The sequence below is a fragment of the Eretmochelys imbricata genome, chromosome 11, assembly GCF_965152235.1.
Source record: "Eretmochelys imbricata isolate rEreImb1 chromosome 11, rEreImb1.hap1, whole genome shotgun sequence".
Classification (NCBI taxonomy): Eukaryota; Metazoa; Chordata; order Testudines; family Cheloniidae; genus Eretmochelys; species Eretmochelys imbricata.
Genome location: NC_135582.1, coordinates 73,697,245 through 73,714,133, shown reverse-complemented (window position 1 = coordinate 73,714,133; position 16,889 = coordinate 73,697,245). Strand labels below are relative to the sequence as shown.

At 45.0% G+C, this 16,889-nt stretch overlaps 1 protein-coding gene across 8 annotated transcripts in view; it reads right to left on the bottom strand.

The window, feature by feature from the left end:
• Positions 1–13,314, bottom strand: part of HDAC4 (histone deacetylase 4) — a 474,722-nt gene extending 461,408 nt beyond the window's left edge. For 4 of the 8 annotated variants that reach the window (XM_077830169.1, XM_077830172.1, XM_077830164.1 and 1 more), the window contains exon 1: positions 13,198–13,314. The gene's annotated coding sequence lies outside the window, so the exon portion shown is untranslated. Of the gene's footprint in view, positions 1–12,570; positions 12,635–13,197 lie in introns of those variants that run through there. The other 4 variants (XM_077830165.1, XM_077830171.1, XM_077830166.1 and 1 more) reach the window with 4 other exon arrangements.
• Between the last annotated feature and the right edge of the window lie 3,575 nt (positions 13,315–16,889).

Sequence of the window (16,889 nt, the reverse complement as noted above, 5' to 3'; positions counted from 1 at the left end):
AAGTGTATCCTCCAAGAATCACCCCTCTCCCTGTAGGTGTCAGTAAGAGGGTTCCTGTAATGGTAAGTAAGGTACGAGAGCTCGGCACTGAGATTTGAGGGACTGAAGAAATGTCCTCATCATCTAGTGGGGGAGTACCACCAGAGAACAGGGAGAATCTAGTAATTCCAGGGAAAGATGTAGTTCCTGTGATCCCATGGATCTCGGTACCAAGAAATGGTCAGTTTCACTGTTCCACGGAACACTGAGCAACTGACTTCATTCTTAGAAATTACATGTTCTGCCTAGGTAAGCAGACCAACAGAATAGGAGAGAAACTTTAGAGCCACACAAATCTGTTCTTCTATTTGACAACTGGCTCAATAAAAGATATTCCCTCACCCATCCTGTCTCTCTAATATCCTGGGACCAACACAGCTACAATTACGCTGCATCTGACAGATAAAGAAGACAGAGTTCCCTGCAGTCTTGTGGATAAAAGCTACTTAGTTCATTACATAACAGATGAGAATATTTTTTAATAAACCTCAAGAGCTAAACATAATACAGAATATGGGAAAGTTAGAGAATTTATAGTCAAGATTACTGGGACCTTCCATGTCTGAATCTGAACTGTGAGGTGTACCCTTCTCCCTCATTCTTGGGAGTTAGATAACCTTTAGACTGTTAAACTGAAAACCCCAGTAAGAAAGCTGAAAGTTAAGGCTGATACTGGTGTGAGTGAAAGATGGAGTATGTTTAACCCTTCCTCTTTCAAATTATTAAATAGTCACTAAAAGCAGAACAGAACCAGCCTTAATTTCAGCATTAATCCCTCCCTATCGCTCCTTTGCGCACACCTTCCTTCCTAAGTTAAATTGTCTCAATCTTACAGTTCATTCTGGTTTTTAAAATTATACAGGCTGAATAATGTTTAAAATGTATACTGTTACATAAGCCAATACTAAATAATTAACATCTGCTTTTTACTTGGCTATGCTGTACTATTTAGACATAATACTAGACTGGCAATTACATATTTTATAGGAAACTATGCCAAGAGTCAGTCCAGTTTGACTGATAAGAAGAACCTATATTCTGAAGTTCAACACAATCTAGAACAAATACCAACACACAACCAGATGACTGCGCAATTCCCTAGGGAAAAAGTAATTCCATAATGGTTTGAACAACACTTCCACTTTGAATGCTCGTTCAGGCTGTCATACAATAGAACTAACTTATTGTTTCAGGCTTAAGCGTCAATCCAACAAAAGCATCTGAACTGCATAAAACTAACTGCTTTATAAACAACGCTAAACCAGAAACCCCTAACATGCACATTTTTATTCAGAGCAGACTTAAAGTGTTTCTATAAACCATATCAGCGTAATTAACACTGAAACTATGTTAACAGAGTACAGAGTTTTGTAAAAGCTACAAGATTAACCCTGTGTTAAAATGAAGTAAAATATCATTCAAGATGACTATCCCCCTGAAGAAAACAGAAAAAACAGAACATTAGAAAAAGTTTCCTTGGCTAGCGTTCCTGTTTTTCCCTTTTGCCATTAGAGGCTCATGGTTTTAAAAGGGCTCTCTCTAGTATACTAGATTCTCTTGCTTCAGGTAGTTTGATATTGGAAGTTATTAGTAGGGATGTAACCCCAGTGCTACAAATTCTGCATTTTTCCCTGCAGGATTGCAGAAAAGATGGAATACAGAGCTTTGCAAAAGCGGCAAAGAGTCCTGTGGCACCTTTTAGACTAACAGACATGTTGGAGCATAAGCTTTCGTGGATGAATACCCACTTCATCGGATGACTGTAGTGGAAATTCCCAGAGGCAGGTATAAATATGCAAGCAAGAATCAGGCTAGGGATAAGGAGGTTAGTTCAACCAGGGAGGATGAGGCCCTCTTCTAGCAGTTGGTGTGAACACCAAGGGAGGAGAAACTGCTTTTGTAGTTGGCGAGCCATTCACAGTCTGTGTTTAATCCTGAGCTGATGGTGTCAAATTTGCAAATGAACTGAAGCTCAGCAGTTTCTCTTTGAAGTCTGGTCCTGAAGTTTTTTTGCTGCAGGATGGCTACCTTTAAATCTGCTATTGTGTGTCCAGGGAGACTGAAGTGTTCTCCTACAGGTTTTTGTATATTGCCATTCCTAATATCTCATTTGTGTCCGTTTATCCTTTTACGTAGGGACTGGCCAGTTTGGCCAATGTACATAGCAGAGGGGCATTGCTGGCACATGATGGCATATATTACATTGGTGGACGTGCAGATGAATGAATCGGTGATGGTGTGGCTGATCTGGTTAGGTCCTGTGATGGTTCGCTGGTGTAGATATGTGGGCAGAGTTGGCATCGAGGTTTGTTGCATGGATTGGTTCCTGAGTTAGAGTTACTATGGTGCAGTGTCTAGTTGCTGGTGAGAATATGCTTCAGGTTGGCAGGTTGTCTGTGGGTGAGGACTGGCCTGCCTCCCAAGGCTGTGAAAGTGAGGGATAATTGTCCAGGATGGGTTGTAGATCACTGATGATGCATTGGAGAGGTTTTAGCGGAGGACCGTATGTGATGGCCAGTGGAATTCTGGGGGTTTCTTTCTTGGGTTTGTCTCGCAGCAGGCGGCTTCTGGGTACACGTCTGGCTCTGTCAATCCGTTTCCTTATTTCCTTGTGTGGGTAGCGTAGTTTTGAGAATGCTTGGTGAAGATCTTATAGGTGTTGATCTCTGCCTGAGGGGTTGGAGCAAATGCGGTTGTATCTCAGCACTTGGTTGTAGACAATGGATTGTGTGGTGTGTCCGGGATGGAAGCTGGAGGCATGAAGGTAGGCACAGCGGTCGGTGGGTTTTCGGTATAGGGTGGTGTTAACATGACCGTCACCTATTTGCACTGTGTTGCCTAGGAAGTGGACCTTCCATGTAGAAAGAAATGGAGTACTTGTGGCACCTTAGAGCTCACGAAAGCTCATGCTCAAATAAATTGGTTAGTCTCTAAGGTGCCACAAGTACTCCATTTCTTTTTGCGAATACAGACTAACACGGCTGTTACTCTGAAACCTTCCATGTAGATTGGTCCAGGCTGAGGTTGATGGTGGGGTAGAAGCTGTTGAAATCATAGTGGAATTCTTCCAGGGTTTCCTTCCCATGGGTCATCATCATCATCACCACCACGATGACATCAATGCAGCATAGGTGGAGAAGGGGTGTGAGTGGACGAGAGCTGAGGAAGCATTGTTCTATGTCAGCCATAAAAATGTTGGCATATTGTGGGGCCATGCAGGTGCCCATAGCGGTGCCACTGATCGGGAGGTGTATATTGTCACCAAATTTGAAATAGTTGTGCGTGAGGATAAAGTCACAGAGCTCAGTAACCAGTTGTGCTGTGGCATCATCACGGATACTGTTCCTGACAGCTTGTATTCCATCTGTGTGTGGGATGTTTGTGTAGAGAGCCTCTACATCCATGGTGGCTCGGATGGTGTTTTCTGGAAGATCATCAATGCATTGTATTTTTCTCAGGAAATCAGTGGTGTCATGGAGATAGCTGGGAGTGCTGGTGGCATAGGGTCTGAGTAGAGAGTCCACATATCCAGACAGTCCTTCAGTGAGTGCCAATGCCTGAGATGATGGGGCGTCCAGGATTTCTGGGTTTGTGGATCTTGGGTAGTAGACAGAACAACCCCAGTCGGGGCTCTAAGAGTATGTCGATTTGTTCCTGAGTTAGTGTAGGGAGTGTCCTGAGTAGATGGTGCAGTTTCTTAGTGTATTCCTCAGTGGGATCTGAGGAAAGAGGCCTGTAGAATTTGGTACTCGAGAGTTGTCTGGAAGCCTCCTTTTGGTAGTCAGACCTGTTCATGATGACAACAGCACCTCCTTTATCAGTCTCTTTGATTATTTTGTCAGGGTTGTTTCTGAGGCTGTGGATGGCATTGCGTTCTGCACTACTTAGGTTATGAGGCAAGCGATGTTATTTTTCCACAATTTCTGCTTGTGCACGTCGGTGGAAGCATTCTATGTATAGGTCCAGACTGTTGTTTCGACCCTCAGGAGGAGTCCACGTGGAGTTCTTCTTGTGCTGTTGGTGGGAGGGTACCTGTGTATCAGTGCACTGTTCAGTGTTTCTTTGCTGCTTTTACAGATCCAGACTAACACGGCTACCCCTCTGAGAGCTTTGCAAGTTAGGAAAATGAATGAATACAGGGGAATCTAACTTGTGCTAATGATTGGCCTATGATGAATTACTTACTGTTTCTCAAGATTCAGTTAATGCAAACTGAATAAGGTTTGAACAAAGCTATTTTGTTCATTTGACAAGTGTAATTTAGTTTTATTTATAATAAATCAACGTACACTGATAAATGTTAACACACTTTGTAAAAGTAATTAAATCTTAATAGGAGACCTCACTACAGCACTATTAAATCTTTCCAAAAAGTAAGAAGTATGAATTATCAAGGTTCTACTGTATATGTGAAAGGTAAATGTATACAAATGTAATCAGATGCTAGTGCTTTCCTCAGAATGAAAACGCATCTTTAAGAGGTCACCTCAAACATCATATAGTGCTGCTATTGTTCTGTTCACTGTACAGATCCCCAAATTACTGATGTTCCAATCCTGGAATTTATTTTTAAAGAAGTATTCTGCTTCATTACTGTCTCAGCTCAATAATTTACACGTTTGTTATAAAATCCTAGCCCTCCTTATGCAGATATATATAGGACAGGTCTGTAGGAGGTCAGATTTTACAGAATGAGAGGTTCAACACACCAGCAACCACAGACATGACAACCGGATTGCACCTGAGGCATTGTCTTGGGTATTCAGTTTCAGCTACACAGAGAGAAGAGGAAAAGTACCCAGCTATACATATTCCCCATCTGATCACCTGCCTGCATCACACACACACCCCTACGGCTCCCTGCCCCCCACGGCATTACCTCCTTTCTCTCTCTCTTCTGGAGACATATTGTTAAAGGAGTATAGTAATTACCAATTCCTTAAAATAGGGTCAACATATTCAATACCATCTTGAGTTAACACATGATGGAATCCTACTAAGATGGGCTTTTCGACTGGGGGGAAGGAGGGTGAAGCTGCCACCACCGGGGACCTGCGCTATGCTTCACTAGTTGAAATTAGGAGACTGCGAATGTGCACCTGAAGTCTTCAGACCATCCAAACTGGTTTCCAGCTCTAGGCCCCTCTATCGCACTAGGGAACAAAAATTGTATGTGTAGTAGTCAAGGCCAAACAAAAAGTTTGTCAGACAAGTGTGAGGTTCCTCTCTGATGATGTTATTTGAAAATACTTTTATATTTGAAACTATGGTTCGATTATCAGAATAGGGGACATGATTGTCATAGGTCTGTGACCCCAAGTCCCCATACATTCCTCAGTACTACTACAATGCCATCTGAAACAGTTTGTCACCAAAACTACTCTCAGATGTATCCACCAGGAAAACAAGAGGGGAAAAAAAATGAACTGGATCAAGATGTGCACAACAGTAAATACCACAACTGAGGCTGAATTTTTATATTTACATAAAAGACAGGCCAAGCATAAATTCCTTGCAGAGGAAGAACTATAGAAGCTTTCCAAGGGATTTTACAGTCTGTTCTTGTTTCTTCTTTTACTGCCTTTCTATAATCTTGTGTGTCCCCCACCATTTTCCCTCTCATACTTTTCTCCCCTTCTCTAACTTTTTCTAGGACTGTCATGACAACACAAGAACCCCATCAAGGAAACACAAGGCAGTATTTGTTTTCTTTTCTGAGTTTAACCGTGCAAATCCTTTCCAGGTAAAGAGGCATTACCCAAATATCCTGCTTACTGGTTAGACAGCACTGGTGAGGACAAGAATCACTCCATACATATATCACACATCGCCTGATCAACGTGGCCCATTGTAGGATAAAGCATCCCTCCACTTCAGTTTCCTAGTTAACACCATCAAATAGCAAGAAAAATTGCTTATCCAAGACACTCAGATACTACAGTAGTGGGAAGCATACAAGAACTTGAACAGAGCATGGCAAGCAGGAAGTTTGCAGAAGGTAAGTTTTCATTTTTAAAAACATTATCTAGCTCTTATGGTTGAGGCGGCCTGCAAAATGTGAACTGAATAAAGTGATGATGTACTGCTGTGTTCCTGGTTCTACAGACAGCTCCAATACCCGTGCTGCTTCTCAGCACCCACAATCTGTAGCAGAGTGAAAACTGACCCAAAGTTTCACCAGTTTTCACTGCTTTTTTCAGACCTCTAGGCAGCAATGAAACTGAAAAGAATCAGGTCAATTTCATTGTGCCAACACTTGAGAAAGTTGAGAGCAACAGCAAAGTCGGACACCAAAGCTATTATTTGGGGAAATGGGCTAAAAAAATGACAACTAGGAGAAGGGTCAAGTATTAGAAACTGACTCTCAGCAGCAACAAAGCAGAGGGATGAATTCAGGAAAGCTACCCCTGTTCAGTGCCTGCCACTTATTTCATATCAGTCTGAGAGCTTGTCTACACTAATACACGGGGTCACCTTAAGATCCGCAACCTCAGCTACATGAATAGCATAGCTGAAGTCAACATACGTAGATCTACTTACCACGGTGTCTTCTCTGCAGTAAGTCGACAGCGGATGCTCTCCTGTCGACTCCGCTTGCGCTTCTCATTCTGGTGGAATACCGGAGTCGAGGAGAGCGTGCTCAGTCAATTTATTGTGTCTATACTAGACACGATAAATTGACCCCCGCTTGATCAATCGCTGCCTGCTGATCCAGCAGTTAGTGTAGACAAGCCCTCAGATGATCGATTTAGTGCTTCAGCCACAAGGAGTCTAGTTAAAATTTTAACTCCAATATGTGGCTTTATGGGTTGGGGAGAAGCAGAAAGGAGACATTATATAGGAGACGGCAGAGAACATAAGGCAAGGAAAGGAATAAAAGAGGTAAGAGCGAATTAACCAAAGGTAGCTCAGGAAAAACAACATGTTGAGTGAAGACAGGAAGGAAAAGAAAATACCAGAGCATGTAGTAAGTAGTACTGATTGAAGAAAACTTGGCAAATAATTAATGGTATCAATGTTCATCAAATACTGTACTCCATTAATACTTTGTGGTTTTCAACCAGCACAGTAGCTAGGCAAATACTATTCTGCACATACTCTACTTCTGGGGGTATTATCAAATATAGTCAATGAATATTTCTTCTACTATTCATTCAACCGTAGTAATAAGTCACATTTAAAAATATCTATTACACTGAAAGTTGTTAAATACCATATTTAACAGTATTTAAAACATACTATCAAGTGGCCTGGAGCGATTTTCTTTCTTTAAATTGCAGGGAGCATAGTAGCAAATATTTTCACCCAGGCATATTAGTTTAGGCCTTGGGCTATAAGTATCAATTTTTTGAAGCCCTGACTTTTCTTCTACATAGACTACTACCTTGATAATTATTTCCTCCACTTGGCCAATAGGACACCATACTGTACTTCAGAAAGAGTGCAGGGGTCTAGTTACAGTCGACACCTTCCAAAAGGGTAGTATGAGCTCTAACTGCAATTTCAGTAGCATTTTCAAGGAATCTAAGAAAGGCAAGTTTTCATCTTTGGCCTTAGGTTGCATGTACCCAAGCATTCAATACACCCAGGATTTAAGTGCATATAACATCATATTATTGTTTACCCTTCCCTCAAACACCAGTGATTTGAACATATCTTACAATAAAGAAAATATTCAACTTAAGAAAAAAAATTAGGAAAAATGCCTCTCTCAGGCAACAAGGTTTGAGATACAGACTACCTTTGAAGTTACCTTAAAAAAAAAAAAATCATTGACTACTCCCCACTTCTCAAAATTCTGAAGGGCACTAGCAATATGACTAAATGCTTAAGGAAGAAGAGTTACACCTATCAAGTCCAACATTTGTACCGACTAGTTTCTTTGATACATTTTATGCATTTTCAAACAAAATAACTGCTTATAACTTCCTTAAACTACAAGCCTAGGCCCCAAGCCTGCAGGCAGACTGCTGAGCCCAGGTAGAGTGATGTGCAATTTATAGTGCATAGGTGGTACAATCAGGGCCCGAACGCAGAGATTTCATACATTCTACATCTTCAAAGCAAGGACACAATTGGACACAGCTTTAAAAATCTACCCCACAGAGGTAAGTGGAAAGCTGTCTCTAGCTGTCTAGCCAGGGGATAGTGAGCTTAAAGTCATCAATTTCTGTAAAAACTAAGTTTTTGTTTTTTAATAAGTTCTTATTTCGCACATGATTGCAAAGATAGCCCAGATGCTAAAAGAATGAGAACTGATTCCATGTTTTCATGAGCCTGCGGACAGGCAACTCCTGAACCTCTGCTGATGTTCATAGTAGCATCAGAGTATATCAAGAAGAAACTGGAAGTTTTAATGTGTAACATTTGAGCAGAAATAAAACTCAAATCAGGTCAATTCAAGCTGCTGCTGCTTCAGAAAGCTACCTGCAATTGCATACATAAAAGAGTAATTCATGGTAGTGAAGAATTTTGCAGATTGCATGGAGGACTTGCTCCCAACCCAAATCCACACAGTAGAAAGAAGGTTCCAAGAGATGGATGAAGTACTAGAAACCCTCCCCCGCATACACTGAAGAAGCTCTAAGGAAAAGTGAAAGGGAAGAGACTGTTTCTTCTTTCCAGCAGCTAGAGGGGAGCTGAGCAGTAACTTTCACCCACGTTTTATCAGAAGCTGCTGTGACAGAGTGGCTCAGGGACAGCAACCTCTCAAAAGCTGTGTGTGACAATTCATGGACATCACTTGTAAAGTCCCCACCCTCATCTTTCATATCTACCTCTGGCTCACAGTCACCTGTTTTTTCAAGTGTGTCTATTAATTTTGAGATACCAATAGTTCAGAAACTGGTTCAGAAACTGGTATGGAAGAGACCTCCTTTTTTCCTTTTGTACCATCCTCTATCAAAGTATTTGAATCTGAAGTCATTCTTGAAACATTAAAGCTTCACAATCAAGCTGAAATTTGTATGTTGACTGTACAATTTTGTATTGTGTTCTTATAAATTTAAACAATCTATACAAGTAACTAGATTACTGAAAATCTGTAATATCCATCACAACCTTGTTTAAAAGGTTTTTTTAAATTGCTGATTGACAACATAAATTAGATCTCTTTGTCTACTGAAGTTAATCCCGTATCAGAAACTTTATGCACAGATCCTGCTGTTTCCTAATTTTTGGTTCCTAGCTACTCCTTATAACAAGGCATCCTGGGGTTCTACTTTCACTGCTTTCTTACCACTGACCCCCTAAAGTTATCTTCTGTTCAGACTTGTCTGATTACATCTGTTGTACTTACCAGTATGTTGAAAATCTTGGCCCATGAACACTAAATTCTTCAAGTGTGTTCCACCAGATGAGACAACGGCTTTTACTCAAATTTGTTTTTACGTTACCTCTATTAAATAATTGACAAGTTTCCCCTCTATTCTCATTTTATTTCCAGAATATTTGTGTGTTGGTTTAATCCACTTTACCTTTCTAAACTAAACCCTGAAGCAAAATTAAACACTGAAGTTGAAAGATAGCATTCTAAAGGTCCAAAAATAAGTGAACACAACTGATATTAATAATGAAGGATATCTGATAAGATACACATGCAAATATAAAAACAGCACAAGATTCATGAAGTTTCTCTCTTACATACTTTGGTTTATAAAAAAAATGTGGTCTCTTCTAACTGGGTGGCATTTTACATTTCCAACTGTTATTGAGTGAACATGTTGCCATGGTAACAATGGAATTGTGCAATAATTTTGGTGCCTTGTAATTGCTGGATATTTGTATACAAGCAGCTGAGCTTTCTTAATTCAGTGCCCCCTCAAATCTTTCAGGCAGACTCTGGAGCTACAACAGCATCTTTTAATGTGAAAACTCAAACAATTTCTGGTCCTTCAGCCACTATTAGAATTCAAAGCAATGACAGGTCACATTACAAAAAAGAAATCCTGTCAAGAATCAGGCTACTTAAATTTTTGTGTTCCTTAGCTATTTAAAAATATTGCCCTTTTTAAGAAATCTTATTAAGATAGATAACTTCAGGTAACTTTTGGCCGCAACAGAAAGCACTAACAGTAGTGAACACCATACAAGTCACTTTTATTGATGCTATGTAACAGCAGTAAATCCAGATGTACTCTGACACCTTCAAGAAAGGTGAAACTCACCTTAGGTACAGAGTGCAAATACAAGACTCTCTACATGACTTAAATCTCACATTGGGGCTATGCAGAAAGTAAAATACAGGCATCTCTACACTAGCCCAAATAGACAGATGTGGATGAGGTGAAACCAGAGGATCCATACTGTGATGAGTGACCCCAATACACAGCTACTACATTCTGGGTGCCCTGATTCCAGGTTGGTGGATGACTTTCACCTCTCCAGTCCACCCACACTTCTCTCACAGACCGCTCAGCTACTTGTGAAATAAAACTTCCATAAATTCCCCCCTAAAATATTAGGCAAATCTATAGTAAATGAATGTCAACATTTTAAAAGTGACAACTCTAATGTATGCAAAGCTTTATATGAAAGTTGTCACAGCAAATCTAATGACAAACTGAAAAAACCTTCAGTGTCATGCAAATACATACAGAAGCCACTTAATAGCATTACATGTACTTCGAAGAAACGAATGGATCAGTTTTACCTCCCCTCCAAATGGTATGAGGTGTCTTGGTATAATATTAAATAATCATCATGTAATAAAAGTGAGTTTGCTTAAGAGGTCATGCTGCACTTACAATGCCACACACACACAAAAATCAAACGATTAAAGAAACTCAAGTATTGCACGCAGCATTTTTCCTGATAAATTCCTGCAGCATAAACCCACACACAACAGTTCAGTAACACCTCTCTTCCCATTGCTCCCAATACATTATAATTAATTTTTTTAAACTATGATATGAACATTGTTGCACAAACCAACATTTCATACAGTAAAACTCCCTTTTAAACACAGCAAGTCAGGGGGAAAAGGGAACAAGGCACAGTGCGGGGGTAGGCCAGAATGTTACCCATAAGTTTCATTTGATACTGTCATTGTGTGTTATATATTAACAGCCTAAAAGTAATCATGAAAATTTGTTACACAAAACAATCTACTGTCCACTCATTCCATAAGAAGACAGAATTATTTTGTTTGCCAATCAATAAGTATCTATTTGGCTCACATAAGTGGACAAGCAAAATTTTGTAATGCTGATTTACTAGTATCTCAACCAAGGTAATAAAATACAAGTTATAAAAACTATCATAAGCATGAAATGCACAAGACTCCCACATAAGTCCACAGACACTTTACATAAGATACATTTTATTTTTCTAAAAAGATCAAAACAGCTACTTTGAATGGGTCAGCATTAGATAAAGTCACTTTTGAATAATACATGCATGTATGTACAGCCTGGACTATCATCATATTAGCACAGACACATGTGCAGAAGGGGCAATAGGGGACAATAATCATATTTTTAAAAACTTTTACAAGAACACAGGCCACTCACTGCAAAGCTTTGTTTTGTGTCATCTCCCAAATACTGGAATTATAACTAAGCATTCAAAACAGTAATCACTTACAGTTTAAAGAGCTATCTGCACCTCTTTATCCCAGCAGTCCCCTTTATGTTTTATTTCAGGGCTACGAATAATTCAACTATGAAAATTCCCATTTTATCTAAGGGTTTATTTCCTAAAGTTAATATATACATAGTACTATCCTATGTATCAGAATTTTTAAATGAATTGTCACTCATAATTTAAAGGGCAAATTTGGGGGTGGGGAGGGCTAATTGGTTTAAAAAGCAGAATTGTAAACAGCTTAATCAATTTGCAAGTGAGCTCAACCCTTCTAATTCCAGAACCCCCCACCCATACCCCTGCCCCTTCACAGAACATGTCTTCACTATTAACTTGGTGAGACAGACACGCCTCTGCACAGGGAAGGGAGGGAGATATTTGGGCAGTAGGAGGGATGGGGGATGTGAGCACACCCAAATCCTCACTGCCTCCATCTGCAAGGGTCACCCTGCTGCAGGGACAGATTCCCGCACACACCCCAGTGCCTGTGACAGCCTGTCAGCCCCCCAACGCACACACAGCGCTGGACGGACAGCCAGACACCCAGCGACCCTACACACACAGCGACCGCCAGGCAGACAGACAGACAGACACGCACTGGGGCTGCTGGATACACAGACAGGCAGACACAGCTCCCCTCTTACACACCCAGTGACTGCCAGACAGACACAACCCCTTCCCGGCCCCGGCCCCCACGGCCCCACACCCAGTGACTGCCAGACAGACACAACCCCTTCCCGGCCCCGTGTCCCACACGCCCCCACACCCAGTGACTGCCAGACAGACACGCAGACACACGGCCGGACCCGGCCACACAAACGGCAGGAGGCTGCCGGCCAGAGAGACCCAGCCCCGCCCCGCCCCCTGCCCTGCGGGCGGCTCTCGGGCCACGGCCCCCGGCGCCTCGGCAACCAGAGGCGGCGGCGGCGCCTCGGCCGCTCCACTCACCCCGGCCGCATCGCTCCCGGCCGAGCCCCGCTCAGCAGCGAGGCGGCAGCAGCGCTGCTCACTGGGTGGGGGGGGAGGGCAGGGGGAGGAGAAGGTGGAGCCGCAGAGACCCGGAGGGGGCGGGACGTATCACAGCCCCGGCCCCACCCGGCTCATTCACAAAAACCCAAGGCACGCCGAACCGCCGGAGAGCGGAGCCCGCAGGCCCCGCGCTGAATGGCCCCGTCAGGGGTCAGTCACCTCACGACCCGCCCCCGACTCCACCTCGTCCTCCCCTATTGGTGAGCGGACGGAGCCCCGCCCTCTCATCGCTGCTGCCTAATCACAGTGCAGCGTGAGCCTTCAAGCGGCTCAAACGCACCCGCCACTACAGCGGAGACGCCCCCCATTGGTGCTTCGACCTGCCCATCAACCTCCTGCCCGGAACCCTCCGCGTTCTCCACTCAGACCAGAGAAAAATCGCCGTGCGCGACCCATCCCTTTAAAGACCCAGCGGTCGGGAGCGGCCTCAGCAGAATTAAAAGCCGGAGGACAAAAATACCCGCAGCCTTAAAGGGACCGCACAGCGCCTGCCTCCGTATAGATGCGGGCACACGTTGCGCGGATCGGGGGAGCCTGGGTACTGACCTGTGCGGCGGCAGCAGACGCTCGGGGCGGCGGCAAGGCACGGGGAGGGCCAGGCGCTGGGGGAACACAGCGGCGCGCGCGCCACCAACGGAATCAGCCTGTGATGGGATCCGCCATTTTGGAATTTTAGATGGAAAGTCACGTGGTGCGACCATTTTTTCCCTCCGCCAATCAGCAAGCGGCAGCTATTTTTAGCACAATTCCCTGCTCCATGGACGAGGTGCGATGGGGGGGAACCGGGGGTGGGGGTAGGGAGCTGGCTGGGGGGGCGGGAGTGAGGCGGGGGGGCCTGTGAGCAGGGCCGGCTCTAAGCACCAGCAAAGCATGTGCTTGGGGCGGCGTTCCAGCCCGCCTGTCTTTTTCCTTTGGCTTGGGCCCTGGTGCTCTCGGAGCTTGGGGCAGCAAAAACCCTAGAGCTGGCCCTGCCTGCGAGCCGTGGTGGAGAGCAGTGGGATAGGGCGGCGGGAGCCGTGGGGGGGGGGGTGCAGGAGCGGTGGGGTGCAACGTGGAGCAGGGACCTGAGGGGGTTGTGGGAACGATGGGGTGCAATGTGGGGCAGGAACCTGGGGGATGGGGGGAGGGATGGGTGCAATGTAGGGCAGGGAGCTGTGGGAGGGAAGGGGCGGTAGTAGTGGGGTGCGGGATAGATGGGGTGGCAGGAGCAGGGGGCCGTGGGGAGGGGTTGCTGGAGGGATGGGGCGCAATGTGGAGCAGGGACTTGAGGGGGTTGTGGGAGCGATGGGGTGCAATGTAGGGCAGGGAGCTGTGGGAGGGAAGGGGCGGTAATAGTGGGGTGCGAGATGGATGGGGTGGCAGGAGCAGGGGGCCGGGGGGAGGGGGTGCAGGAGGGATGCGGTGCAACGTGGAGCAGGGACCTGAGGGGGTTGTGGGAGTGATGGGGTGCAATGTGGGGCAGGAACCTGGGGGATGGGGGGAGGGATGGGGCGCAATGTAGGGCAGGGAGCTGTGGGAGGGAAGGGGCGGTAATAATGGGGTGCAGGATGGATGGGGCAGCGGGAGCAGGGAGCCCTGGGGAGTGGGGGGTGCAAGAGATATGTGGCAGCCGAAGATGGGAGCTGTGGGGGGGGGTGCAGGGAGCTGGGGGGGGTGCAGGAGCAGGGAGCCGCGGGGGTCGATGTGTGGGGGGGGTGAGGGGAAGCAGGGAGCCGTGTGGGGTGATGCAAAGGGTAGAGTGCAAGCAGGGTCAGGGAGCTGTGAGGGGCAATGCAGATGTGGGGTAAGGGGAAGCAGGGAGCCACGGTGTGCTGGAGGGGTGATGGAGTCATGTGGGTGGCGATGGGGGGGCGCTAAACTGACTAACCCCCATTCTCTGCACTGCACCCCTGACCCCAAACACAGTGGCCCCAGCTGAAGTACTGTCTGCCATAGGCCACACAGCCCTTTCTCAAACCCATGGCCCCTTTAACTAGTGGCTGACCCAAACCCAACACAGGGTGTTCCAGACCATCGCAGCCCAAATTATCTTAGGAGTCAGGGAGAGTGGCCCTTTCCCTCACACGTCTCCTGGATGTGACTAGCTGGACAACCTCTCCCATCTGCAGGAGGCTTTCAAAGGTGGACACAGCTCCTCAGTCCTCCAAGGAATGTGTATGAGTATTGCTGACTAAGGGTTCACAGATCATGAGCCAAGCCCTCCAAAATCAACATTTAAAAAAAAAAATGTTTAGTCATTTTATGTACCTTCTGATTTCATGTCTTCAGAGTTTACACTTTCAAGCTTGTCTCTACAACCACAAGGGCTTGAAACATACTCTTTCTTTAAATGAAAGCTGAGATTGTAACATGCATCACATGACTCCAGGAGCTGAGGCTTTAAGAAAAACACCAAATATCATGACTCTTGATATCATTGCAAGAATCGGCAATGCTGTGGAAAAGTCATTGCTTTTGTTCTGCTGGAGCTCAGGCAGAGCTTGGAAGGATTTTTTGGCAGGATTCTCCTCATAAAAGCAGGGAATCCCTAAAAACAGATAAACTCCACCCACTTGGGTGGGATTTCCCCTGTGCAAAGGAAGACCTGCCTAATTTGGTTTGGCTTCCACTAAGCACAAAGAGCCAGATCCACAAATGTATTAGGAGGAAGTCAATGAAAGTTAGGAACCTAAATACAATTATTGATCTGGGCCAAAGAAACTTTGTCCACTAGGAGTGGGGTTTTCTCTAGGCAAGGGAAACCCCACCGAATGGTATTAGGGCTTCCCCCTGAAGCACAGGGAAATCCTGTCCACTAAGGATTGTGTCCCCCCATAGGAATGAAAAGACAGTTTATCTGGAATAGAGCTTCCCCATGTTCAATCTCAAGCTGTGGCTCATGAGCCGCTTACAGCTCTTTTACAGTTCATGGAGCCCACCCCCAGCCCCGTCTCCCCCACCATTCTCCATCTACCAGACTGGGCAGGGTGGGGGAGCTTGGGGCTTCTGCCCTACAGTGGAGTGGTGGGACTAGGGGATTCTGCCCTGCAGTGAGGGGGGAGATCTAAGGGCTTTAACCCCAAGGCCCGGAAGGCGCTACCCAGTGGGGCAGGTTGTGCATGTCTTGTGGCTCTTGAGCTTCTGAAAATTCAAACATTCAAAAACCAGTAAGAGAACACTTCAACCTCCCTGGACACTCAATTACAGACTTAAAAGTGGCAATTCTTCACCACAAATCTTCAAAAACAGACTCCAGCAAGAAACTGCGGAACTGGAATTAATTTGCAAACTGGATACCATCAAATTAGGCCTGAATAAAGACTGGGAGTGGATGGGTCATTACACAAACTAAAAACTATTTCCCCTTGCTAATTTTTTCCCCTACTGTTACTCATATCTTGTCAAGTGTTTGAAATGGGCCACCCTGATTACCACACAAAAGTGATTTTTCCTCTTGCTGATAATAGCCCACTTTAATTGAATTGTCTCGTTAGAATTGATAAGGCAACCCCCATCTTTTCATGTACTCTGTATATATATCTTCCTACTGTATTTTCCACTCCATGCATCCAATGAAGTGGGTTTTAGCCCACGAAAGCTTATGCCCAAATAAATTTCTTAGTCTCTAAGGTGGCGCAAGTACTCCTCATTTTGTTTTGTTTTTAAATTATTGTATGCAGGTTGAAGGGTCAGTAAGTTTGGCCACTCCTGTTCTATCCATTCAAAGCAGGGGTTGAGCTCCTTTTCCCCTAAGCTTACACAGGAGGTCTTTCGGCAGACTCTTTCCCTCCTCCACCCCCCAATGTACTTCCATTCACTGGTGGATGGGAGGAAATGCATGTGTGTGGAATAAACATAGCAAGGGCTTTGGATGACTTCACATCGGTTGCAGAGGGGACAAGGATGAGGGGAGACTGGGGCATGATGCTGAGTAGGCGCATGTGGAATGTGAGTGGGTGTGAAGTGGGGGTATAAATGACAGTAAAGGGGGTTGAAGTTGGTGCACTGGAGCCAGAAGACCCTTAGGGCTTGTCTACACTGGCGTTTTATAGCGCAGCAACTTTCTCGCTTAGGGGTGTGAAAAAACACACCCCTGAGCACAGCAAATTTCAGCGCTGTAAAACGCCAGTGTAAACGGTGCCCCAGCACTGGGAGCCGCACTCCCAGCACTGGGAGCCGCACTCCCAGCGCTGGGAGCTACGCCTCTCGTGGAGGTAGTTTTTTTTAGAATGCTGGTAGAGCTGTCTCCTTGCGCTCTG